This window comes from Rhinopithecus bieti, unplaced genomic scaffold, assembly GCF_001698545.2.
Source record: "Rhinopithecus bieti isolate Rb0 unplaced genomic scaffold, ASM169854v2 scaffold_28523, whole genome shotgun sequence".
Lineage (NCBI taxonomy): Eukaryota > Metazoa > Chordata > Mammalia > Primates > Cercopithecidae > Rhinopithecus > Rhinopithecus bieti.
The window spans coordinates 166,013-175,247 of NW_016812413.1; the positions used below are offsets into that span (position 1 = coordinate 166,013).

General features: G+C 44.2%; 1 long non-coding RNA gene, 1 other non-coding gene and 1 pseudogene across 3 annotated transcripts; 2 read left to right on the top strand and 1 right to left on the bottom strand.

Annotated features, from left to right (window-relative positions):
- Nucleotides 1–2,837: 2,837 nt before the first annotated feature.
- TRNAN-GUU (transfer RNA asparagine (anticodon GUU)) lies at nucleotides 2,838–2,911 on the bottom strand. The gene has a single exon. It is a non-coding gene; the product is annotated as a tRNA-Asn (tRNA).
- Nucleotides 2,912–2,925: 14 nt separating this feature from the next.
- Nucleotides 2,926–4,056, top strand: LOC108544968 (uncharacterized). Its single transcript, XR_001889993.1, has 2 exons — nucleotides 2,926–3,041; nucleotides 3,815–4,056. It is a non-coding gene; the product is annotated as an uncharacterized LOC108544968 (long non-coding RNA).
- LOC108544966 (uncharacterized) lies at nucleotides 2,951–4,056 on the top strand (annotated as a pseudogene). The gene has a single exon (XR_001889992.1). The product of XR_001889992.1 is annotated as an uncharacterized LOC108544966 (transcript).
- Nucleotides 4,057–9,235: the final 5,179 nt, after the last annotated feature.

A 9,235-nucleotide genomic window follows, 5' to 3' on the forward strand; every position in this document is an offset into this window, starting at 1 on the left:
GGGAGGACTCTTGCTAAGCTAGACTCAACAGTATTATTTTCTGAAACTGGACTTGGCAGGCCAAGAATCAATAGAGAAAAGGGCTCAGAGGAAAGCACTAAGGTTTGGTCAAAGATGGAGTCCTTGTCAACTCTACATTGAAGCTTCTGCAAATAAACAAAGACCAACAAAATGAAAAAAAGCAAAAGCTATTTATTCTGAGCTTGCTATAGAAGGGAGTCAGCCACTGTTACTTGTGTTTTGGCAGAGACTTGAAGGTAGTCAGAAGGGTGGGAAAGCTTTTTAAAAAGAAAGGCTTCAGGTATGCTTGGACTGGAGGCTGTCAGCATGGTGAAGCTGTAGATAGATGAAAAAAATCAAAATATTTTACTCCAGAATATATTTCTTTGGCATATTTTAAGATGACTGTCAGAGAGCCAGCAAGCAGAAGTAACTCTGCAAAACTGTCTTTTATAGGGGAAATTTACACCTGCAGAAAATCTGCATTAATCCAGCCTTCGCTTGTCAGGACTGAGAAATAAAAATAAGCCCTAGGCCCTACAACGAACTGAACGGACTCCCTCTTGGCTGACAGGACCGCAGAGAAGCCTTGAAAGCTGTTTCTGGCTGTGACAGGATAGGAGGTCGGACATGCCCCCTTAAAACCCCTCCCTCGCTAACTGCCATTATGAGGCAGAACAGCAGAGGGAATTGGAAGTTGGATAAAAGGCAGAATGAGTAAAAGTAGAAACAGAAGCAAGGTGATGGGGTGGGAGAGCAAGAAGCAAGATAAAAGGCAGAAGTTGAGTAGCCAAAACAAAAAGTAAGATTAAAAAAAGCAAGCAAGCCTGGGCGCGGTGGCTCACACCTGTAATCCCCAGCATTTCGGGAGGCCAAGGCGGGCAGATCGCCTGAGGTCAGAAGTTTGAGACCAGCCTGGCCAACATGGAGATACCTGGTCTCTAGCAAAAATACAAAAAGTTAGCTGTGCCTGGTGGTGCACTCCTGTACTCCCAGCTACTCAGGAGGCTGAGACAGGAGCATTGCTTGAACCTGGGAGGCGGAGGTTGCAGTGAGCCAAGATTGCACTACTGCACTCCAGACTGGGCAACAGAGAGAGACTCTGTCTCAAAACAAACAAGCAAACAAACAAAAAAAACCCAGCAAGGACCTCCATTGCTGGCAAGATCCAAAGCAGTAAAGGGGCAGCTCCTCAGAGATAGACATGTGCATTAGAGAAAAAAAGTATCCTTAACCTGATATGGTTACCATATTACCATATGATAATCAGCTCATTAAAACTTATGTATATGGAGTACATATCATGCACGTACTTAAAATTGTGGGATGGAGGCAACGTGCAAGCACATGAGGGCCAAAGTAACTAAGCAACCCACCTATCAATCTAAAGGCAAACACTGGCTAAAGAGTAGGCATCTTTGTGAAGAGAAGAATAAAAACCACACACAAAAAGACCCAAAGTACACCAAACTAATACTGATCTCATCTCCCAGAGGTCAGCCCACTCTCTCCACTCTGAGAGTGTTACTGTGCTTAATAAACTTTTGCTTTGCTTTGCTGCTTTGTGTGTGTCATGTACAGTTCTTTGTTTGGGACACCAAGAGCCTGGAACTGCACGGCACCATCTGGTTAAGAATTAGGATTTTTTTTTCCTAAGGGTTACCTTAGGAAAGACTTGCTTCACTACTGTTATCAACCAACAGCCTGACACTTTCCCTCCCTTTTGTGGTTTTGACAAAGCAAGCAAGCAGCATTCCCTCCTGATAAGAGACCACCCACCTAGGAATGATTCTGGCCAGACTACAGAGGATGTGCAGTGAGGGTTTTCATGCCCTCTGCTTCAGCTTTTGACGTCAGAGGGCCACAAACTCAACTCTCAGATGATTGCTAATGCCACCATTTTATGAACATGGGCCCCATGGAGAGGCACGAAGCTCAATTGCACATCTGCGTTATTTTTCCTCTTATAAATATTCATATTGGAATATTATTTGGTACTGCTCCCGTGAAAGATACATTTGCAGAATGTACTCAAATTAGAAGCATTATATAAACACTATAATGTAGCAATGGCGCATCCAGTTCTCTACACTATAGAAATATCTGTGGTGTAGACATTTCCACAATGACCAAAGATATGTGCGCAAGAATGTTGACTGCAGCATTCTTTGTAATCCCAAAACCATGAAAGCAACCTCATCTCAAAAATGTTTTTTGTTTTGTTTTGAGATGGAGTCATACTCTGTTGCTCAGTCCAGAGTGTAGCGATCTCAGCTCACTGCAGCCTCCACCTTCCAAGTTCAAACAATTCTCCTGCCTCAGCCTCCCGAGTAGCTGGGATTACAGGTGCACGCCACCACACCTGGCTAACAAAAACATTTTGAAAAGAGTTAAATAAATCATGCACAAACAGAGGAAAAATACTGTTTTCAAAAATGATGGAGAGGATCACTATGATGATGACTGATTCCACTGGTCACATTATTGATAGAACAATCAGTAAATCCAGTAACATCCTGCAGATACTACTGGACTCCTATTACTAAAATATGAAAAAATGGAGGCACGTAAATTACTTGTTTAAGCGTATAACGGACTGAATTAGAATTTTATCACACCACAAGTGGGTTCCTAGGTCTCTGTTTCAGGATTCTTGAGTTACACAGGTATAAACCTACCATTTCAGAAGATACCCTGTTAAGAATCTGGTCGGGGAGGTGGGCTGGTCCTTGACATGGATCAGTCATAAATTAGTGGTTTGGTACTCCGGGAAGATAAAATCTTACCCGTTTGTCTAGTGATTGACAATGTGCGCATGCTTTAAAAGTTGCAGTAAGCGTCCCTGGGTGGGCTCGAACCACCAACCTTTCGGTTAACAGCCGAACGCGCTAACCGATTGCGCCACAGAGACAAGTGCTTTGGAGCCTTCTAGGCGATACAGGAAGGGCGCACTCACTAAACTTCCTCCTTCCTTTCTATTCTCAGCGCCTGCCAGGCAGGACTACTGAGCAAGGCCTTAGAAAACCAGAGAGATTAGAGCGGTGAGTCGCGCTGGTCACGTTGGACACCTGCGCGTTAAGAGATTTTGGAGCCAGACGGAGAGCCGAATGGCCTTCGCCTGCCCTGCCCCTCTCCTTCTTCAGAAGCCCCCAGAAACTCCCCGGTCGGCGACCCAGCCCGAGCCGCCTGGGGTCCCAAGGGAAGCTGAACGCCCGGTGGGCGCCCGGGTTGGTTCTTCCCATTCTTCGAGCCGCCTTCACCCAGTGAGGGAGCCTGTGCCCACCCCGCCCAGTCGCTTTCGGGGCCGCTGCGGAGCTTTCGCTGCCATCTTCAGATCCTGTGTTCCGCAAGGGGGCTCCACCAGGGCAGGGATGGTGGCGAGGGTCGCTCGTGGGTCCCCTCGCGGGGAGCAGGGTCTCGCACTCACCAGGGCGCCCGACTAGGACTTGTCGAATGAATCCATCGTCGGCTTTAGCTTTTAGTCCTTTGAAGAGCCCTTAGAGTGGAAATCAAGAGATTTTTTCCTTGGGGAAGTTCATTTTACAAAGCGTTGATTTCTCGGCACCCCCCGGGGCGGGCAACTGGCAGGGCCTCCGGTGCACCTTCTGCGCGGTGGAGCCGCGGAGACTCAGCTGGGCGGTGGTCTGGTCCTGGGGCCGTAGGGCGGGAGCCGGGGAAGGGAAAAGCAAAAGCTGGGAAAGAACCCGGGAAGCGGCGGACCAGACATCCAGACCTCCTGAAATGTTCGTGCAGAGGCACAGGCGGGATCTTCTGGAAGTGAGAAATGTTTTAGTTTGTTTATTTATTGTAGCAGAATGGGGAAATGGAGAGAGAACCTGAAAGAGCACCAAGCTCGAGGACCTGTTGCTCCCCAAGAACAACACCTTCCAGAACTAAACAGAAAACTAGGCGTCTGGGAACCCTGAAATCCTTGGAGGAGTAGCATCATCATGACCCTCTGTGTTCCTTTTGGCAAAGGACTTGCTTCCATTGTTTGTTTGTTCAATTGTCTGTTTGCTAAATAAATAAAACCCTTTTCATATATCTTTAAAATTATGTTGGCTCCATTATTTTATGATTACAAATAATGCTGCAGGTATCATTCTTGTACACTTCTCATTGCCCACTGGTATATTTCTATAGGGTGGAGGCCTGGAGAGCAGTTGTTCCAGGGTAGTGTTTACACAGCTTTTATTTCATTCCATTTTCTTTCCTTCGTTGCTTTATTAGCGATAACCCTTTTCTTATTTCAGTGGCTGCTTCAGTGTTTCTGGGATACATCTTTAATTTCTCACAGTCTGCTTTCAAGTGTCATTATACTTACTTTTCTGGCCTTTATCCTAGTGTTATATATTTTTACTTTATGCATTATAAGCTTTGTGATTCCTTATTATTACTTTTATTTATGTCAAATATTTTTAAAAGATTTAAATTATAAGAAAATGTGTAGTACATGCTTTCTAAATGCCATTTCCAATATTGGTTTCGTTGTATAGGCCCACATTTTATTTGGTATCCTTTTGCTTCTGCCTGGAGGACTCTTAAGATTTCTTGTAGTGTGGGTTGGTGAATTCTTTTAGCTTTTGTATGTTTTTCACTGTCCTTATTTCACAGTTTTGAAATTTTATTTTTGCATAGAATTGTAGGTTAACTTTTTTTCTCAAGGTATTTTAAAACGTTGCCATTACTGAAGCATTGTCATTATAGTATCTTTCTTTCCTGTGTTTGTAAAAATGGCATAAAGCCGGTTTCTTGTGCTGGTTATATAATTTTCAGAATGTGTATTTAAATTAAAATACTAATTTTACTAAAAAACTAAAATATTAATCATGAATGTCCTAGATTCATCTTAAGTTCCACCAACAGTGCACTTAAAATGTGCCCAACCTGAGGGTCAAACCTACCTGCTGACGTGTAATCTGTGTTTGTGAGACATTCTCGACAGCATTTGCTTTCCCCAGCCGAGTGATTTTCCTCGCATCTGAACGTCTTCAGTGCAAAAGGAAACGTTTTCTTTGCAAAATACTTGAAATTATTCTTACTTCAAGTAGGTGCATTAAAAACAAACTTCTCAGTTGCATCCCTGGAATCCATCAAAAGCCTGGGAGCGACAATCAAGTCCTTCAGGATCAAGAGCTAAACAGGGGAGGACAAAGCGTGGCTTTTTCACTAGGAGTCAAGCCAAAGTCAACTGATTTGGTCTCCAGTGGAGACCAGAACTCGGTTCACCAGCGACCTGAGGACCCAGCCCAGAGGAGGCAGACTTTCTCTTCGTGGTGCCTTCAGATAGGAAATCTCCTAGGATTTCTTTCTTTCCCTTTGATCTACTTCCACCTCTCCCTTTCTATTTCTTCAAGACATTTTTCGGATCCCTATTGCAAAGGACCTAAGGGGCCGGTGCCCTTCCCTACCGGTCCCTCCCTGGCTGGGTATCTTTGCCCACGCTTACCCGGAACGTTACTGCCCGCCAGAGACAGCGAGAGGACCAAGGAGGGCGGCGAGTGCGGTGGGAACCACAGAGTCACCACGCACCTGCGCCTCGTGGGCTCCTAGCAAATTGAATAAATGCCTCCTGGAGCTGCTCTGCAGGTCACAGGGAAGGGGAGGGTGGCTGCCAACCTGGCAGGAGAAGCTTCAAGAAGCCTCGGGAGGACCTGGCCCTGCCCGTGGGCCTTGAAGACACGCCTGGCCAGGCTGATTTTGATGGGTAGGCCCAAAGGAAAGGTTCAAGGGCGGCCCAAACCCCGACCCGGAGATTAAGACTCTTAAATGCCTGACGGGTTTGAGACTCCTCATTAGAATCGATCCCGCCTGTATCAGGAGACTCCTTTGCCAAAATTCAGAGACCAAGAAAGAGAAAGATTAGGCAGATCAAAGTCTGTAATTAACCAACCAGGAAACAGAATTTTTCTGACAAATTGTATGTGTGCTGGGAGAAAAAGACTACCTCAAGGATTTTTTTTTTTTTTTTTTTTTTGGCTTGAGTGTAGGGAGGAATGGAGTTGCCACTAACAATGGTGCGTTGAAACGGCAGGTGCATCAGGGTGTAGACGTCAAGGAATTAAAAATATTTTACCCCAAAATACATTTCTTTGACATATTTTGAGATGTCTGTTTAGAAAGCCAGCTGCAGAAGTAGCCCTTCAAAGTTGTCTTTTGTTGTGGAGATTTGCATCTGTAGGGAATCTGCATTGATGCAGCCAAGTCTTTCTTTGCCCAGATCTAGGAAAGATGAACTGAGAGTCTGACACCTGTAAAGGTCTGAAAGAAACTTTTAGGGTTTATTCTCTCTGAGAGCTGCTACCTGTAAGGTTTCATTTACATATTAAGACCAACTTTGCTAGCCAAGCCTCCTCTTCTTTCCCTCCCATAACCTGTCTTTCCCACAATAAATGGATATACATCTGACTCTGATGGTACCTAGTTTTGGCCATGCTTTGAACCCTCATTCATTCTGTTACCTCGAGATGGTATATAAGCTTCTGCATCCCACTAGGGGTAGGGTAGGGTAATCACTCTGTGACTCTCCCCATGTACATGTTAGTACATTGTATGCCTTTTCTCCAATTAATCTGCCTTTTGTGACTTGATTTTGGAGTGAAACTTCAGAGCGTTAAGAGGGGGTTTCCGTTGGCCTCTACAGTTTTGGAGCTGTAAGCAGGATAGCAAAGCTCTGCTCTTCTGGAAGCTGCAGTGAAGAACCCAGGATCTGATCAGCTGTCATAAGGGTAAGAATTTTTTACCAGCCAGGCTCCCGGCCTCCTTCTCTGTGTGGAATCTGATCAAGTGGACAGGAAAAATCACTGTTTCTTTTCCCTCTCCAAAATCTTGATTAATGGGAGAAAAGGATTTGTGTGACTAGTCTTGGGTGTAGTGACTCTGGTGTGCTTTTGGTACTTTGTGGTACCAATTCATATTGTTTAATCCCTTTCTTCCCAGAAATTGTCTGTTCCTTTGTCTTTGTCTCTACGTGTTATTCTGTCATAAAAGGGGGTACTGGTTGAGGTTCCTTCTCATCTTATTTGATATCCTTGAGAGCTTGACTTGTGACCAAGTGGGAGCACTTTCTCTTGGTTTTCAGTGTCTGGAAAGAGGTGGTAATTTTCAGGTCATAGTAGGTGGCCTGTCTGAAAATGCCTGGGAATGTGAGCACACTGTTTGCTCTGACTGTGTCAAGCTCTTGGGGTTTGTCTTAAGAAGTCCCATCCCTTCAAGGCTTTTGTCATCTCAACTTTTGTTGCCTGGTTAGTCCTAGGAAAGCTCAATCCCAAGAGGACCTACATGGTATCACAGATTCACAGGTCTGTGGCTGGAAGCCCCCACAAATGTGTGGGTTACTGGAGGCAAACATCATCCTTAACCATCTGTGGCCTACTCCTTGCATTGAACTTTTTTCTTGGAGGGGAATCTTTGGGATTGCGTCTTCTATGACCTTCCCAGGAAGTTAACCTGGAAAATGACATCCTGGGCTTTCCATAAAGAGGCTATTTGGTTGAATTGCTATTGGAATAATTACACCATTGGAAATTCTAGTTGCCAGTGGACTGAAGATGAATCCCTTAAATTAGACACCTGAATTTTTAAAAAAAGATTTTAGAGATCTCTTATTTTAAACAGTTGATAGGAAGATCAAATTAAAAGAAAGGCACATACTAGTGCCATGGCTAGCCTTAAAAATTCTCTTGACAATATTATCTGTGTTGTTTTGTTTGACCCAAAACAAAGTTAAAATTCTTCATAAGCTCAAACTGCGTGCTCTGGATCCCTTCCAGGATTCACACTAAAGTCTGCTCTACCTTGCCGTTCAGTACTTAAAGTTCTGTGCTTTTGCTGCCATAGCCTGGGTTCAATTTGCAGTCAGGGAACCAGTTTATTTTGGCTTGATATTTGTGTGGCTTTTGACTTTTTGGAATACCCATTTATTGATCCTCTTCCCTTTCACGGGCAACTTTGTTTGTTTGTTTGTTTGTTTATTAAGATGGAGTCTCACTCTATCACCCAGGCTGGAGTGCACTGGCGCGATCTCAGCTCACTGCAACCTGCGCCTCCCAGGTTCAAGTGATTCTCCCACCTCAGTCTCTCAAGTAGCTGGGATTACAGTCACCCACCACCATGCCTGGCTAATTTTTGTATTTTTAGTAGAAACAGGGTTTTGCCATGTTGTCCAGGTTGGTCTTGACCTCCTGACCTCAAATGATCCTCTCGCCTCGGCTTCCCAAAGTGTTAGGATTATGGATGTGAGCCACCGCTCCTGGCCGTTGGCAGTTTTTGATTTCCTGTCCTTCCAGCTTCCAAAGTTTCTGATGAAAAATCTGTTGATAATCTTATTAAAGATTTCTTGCATGTGAACAGTTGCTTTTCTCTTACCGATTTAAAGATTCTCTGTTTTTGACTTTTGAAAGTTTGATTATAATGTGTTTTGGTGTGGGTCTCTTTAAGTTTTTCTTACTTGGGGTTTGTTAGGCTACTGTGTTTGTATTCATGTCTTTCATCAAATTTGGGAAGTTTTCAGCCATTATTTCTTCAAATATGCTCTCTTGCCCTTCTCTCCCTCTTTAGAAAGTCCACAATGCAAGACCGGGCACGGTGACTCATGCCTGTAATCCCAGCACTTTGGGAGGCCAAGGCAGGAGCATCACCTGAGTTCAGGAGTTTGAGACCAGCCTGACCAACATGGATAAACTATGTCTCTACTAAAAATACAAAATTAGCCGGTCATGGTGGTACATGCCTGCAATCCCAACTTCTTGGGAGGCGGAGGCGGGAGAATCAATTGAACCCAGGAGGCAGAGGTTGCGGTGAGCCGAGATCACACCATTGCATTCCAGTCTGGGCAGCAAGAGCAAAACCCCATCCCATGAGTCCCCAACAACAACAACAACAACGAAGAAATTCCACAATGCATATGTTGGTCCACTTGATGGTCACTTAGGCTCTGTTCACTTTTCTTCAGTTGTTTCTTTATTTCTGTTCCTCAAACTGGATGATTTCCGTTGCCTTATCTTTGGGTTCACTGTTTCTTCTGCCTGCTCAACTTTCTTCAAATGTGACTTTGAATCCCTCTAGTTAATTTTTTATTTCACTTATTTTACCTTTCAGATCCAGTACTTCTTTTTTCTTTCTGTTTTGATTTTCTATCCTTTATTTATATTTTCCTTTTATTCATGCATCATTTTCTTGTCTTCTGCTACATCTTCCTTTAGCTCTTTGGGCACTTTTTTTTTTTTTTTTTTGA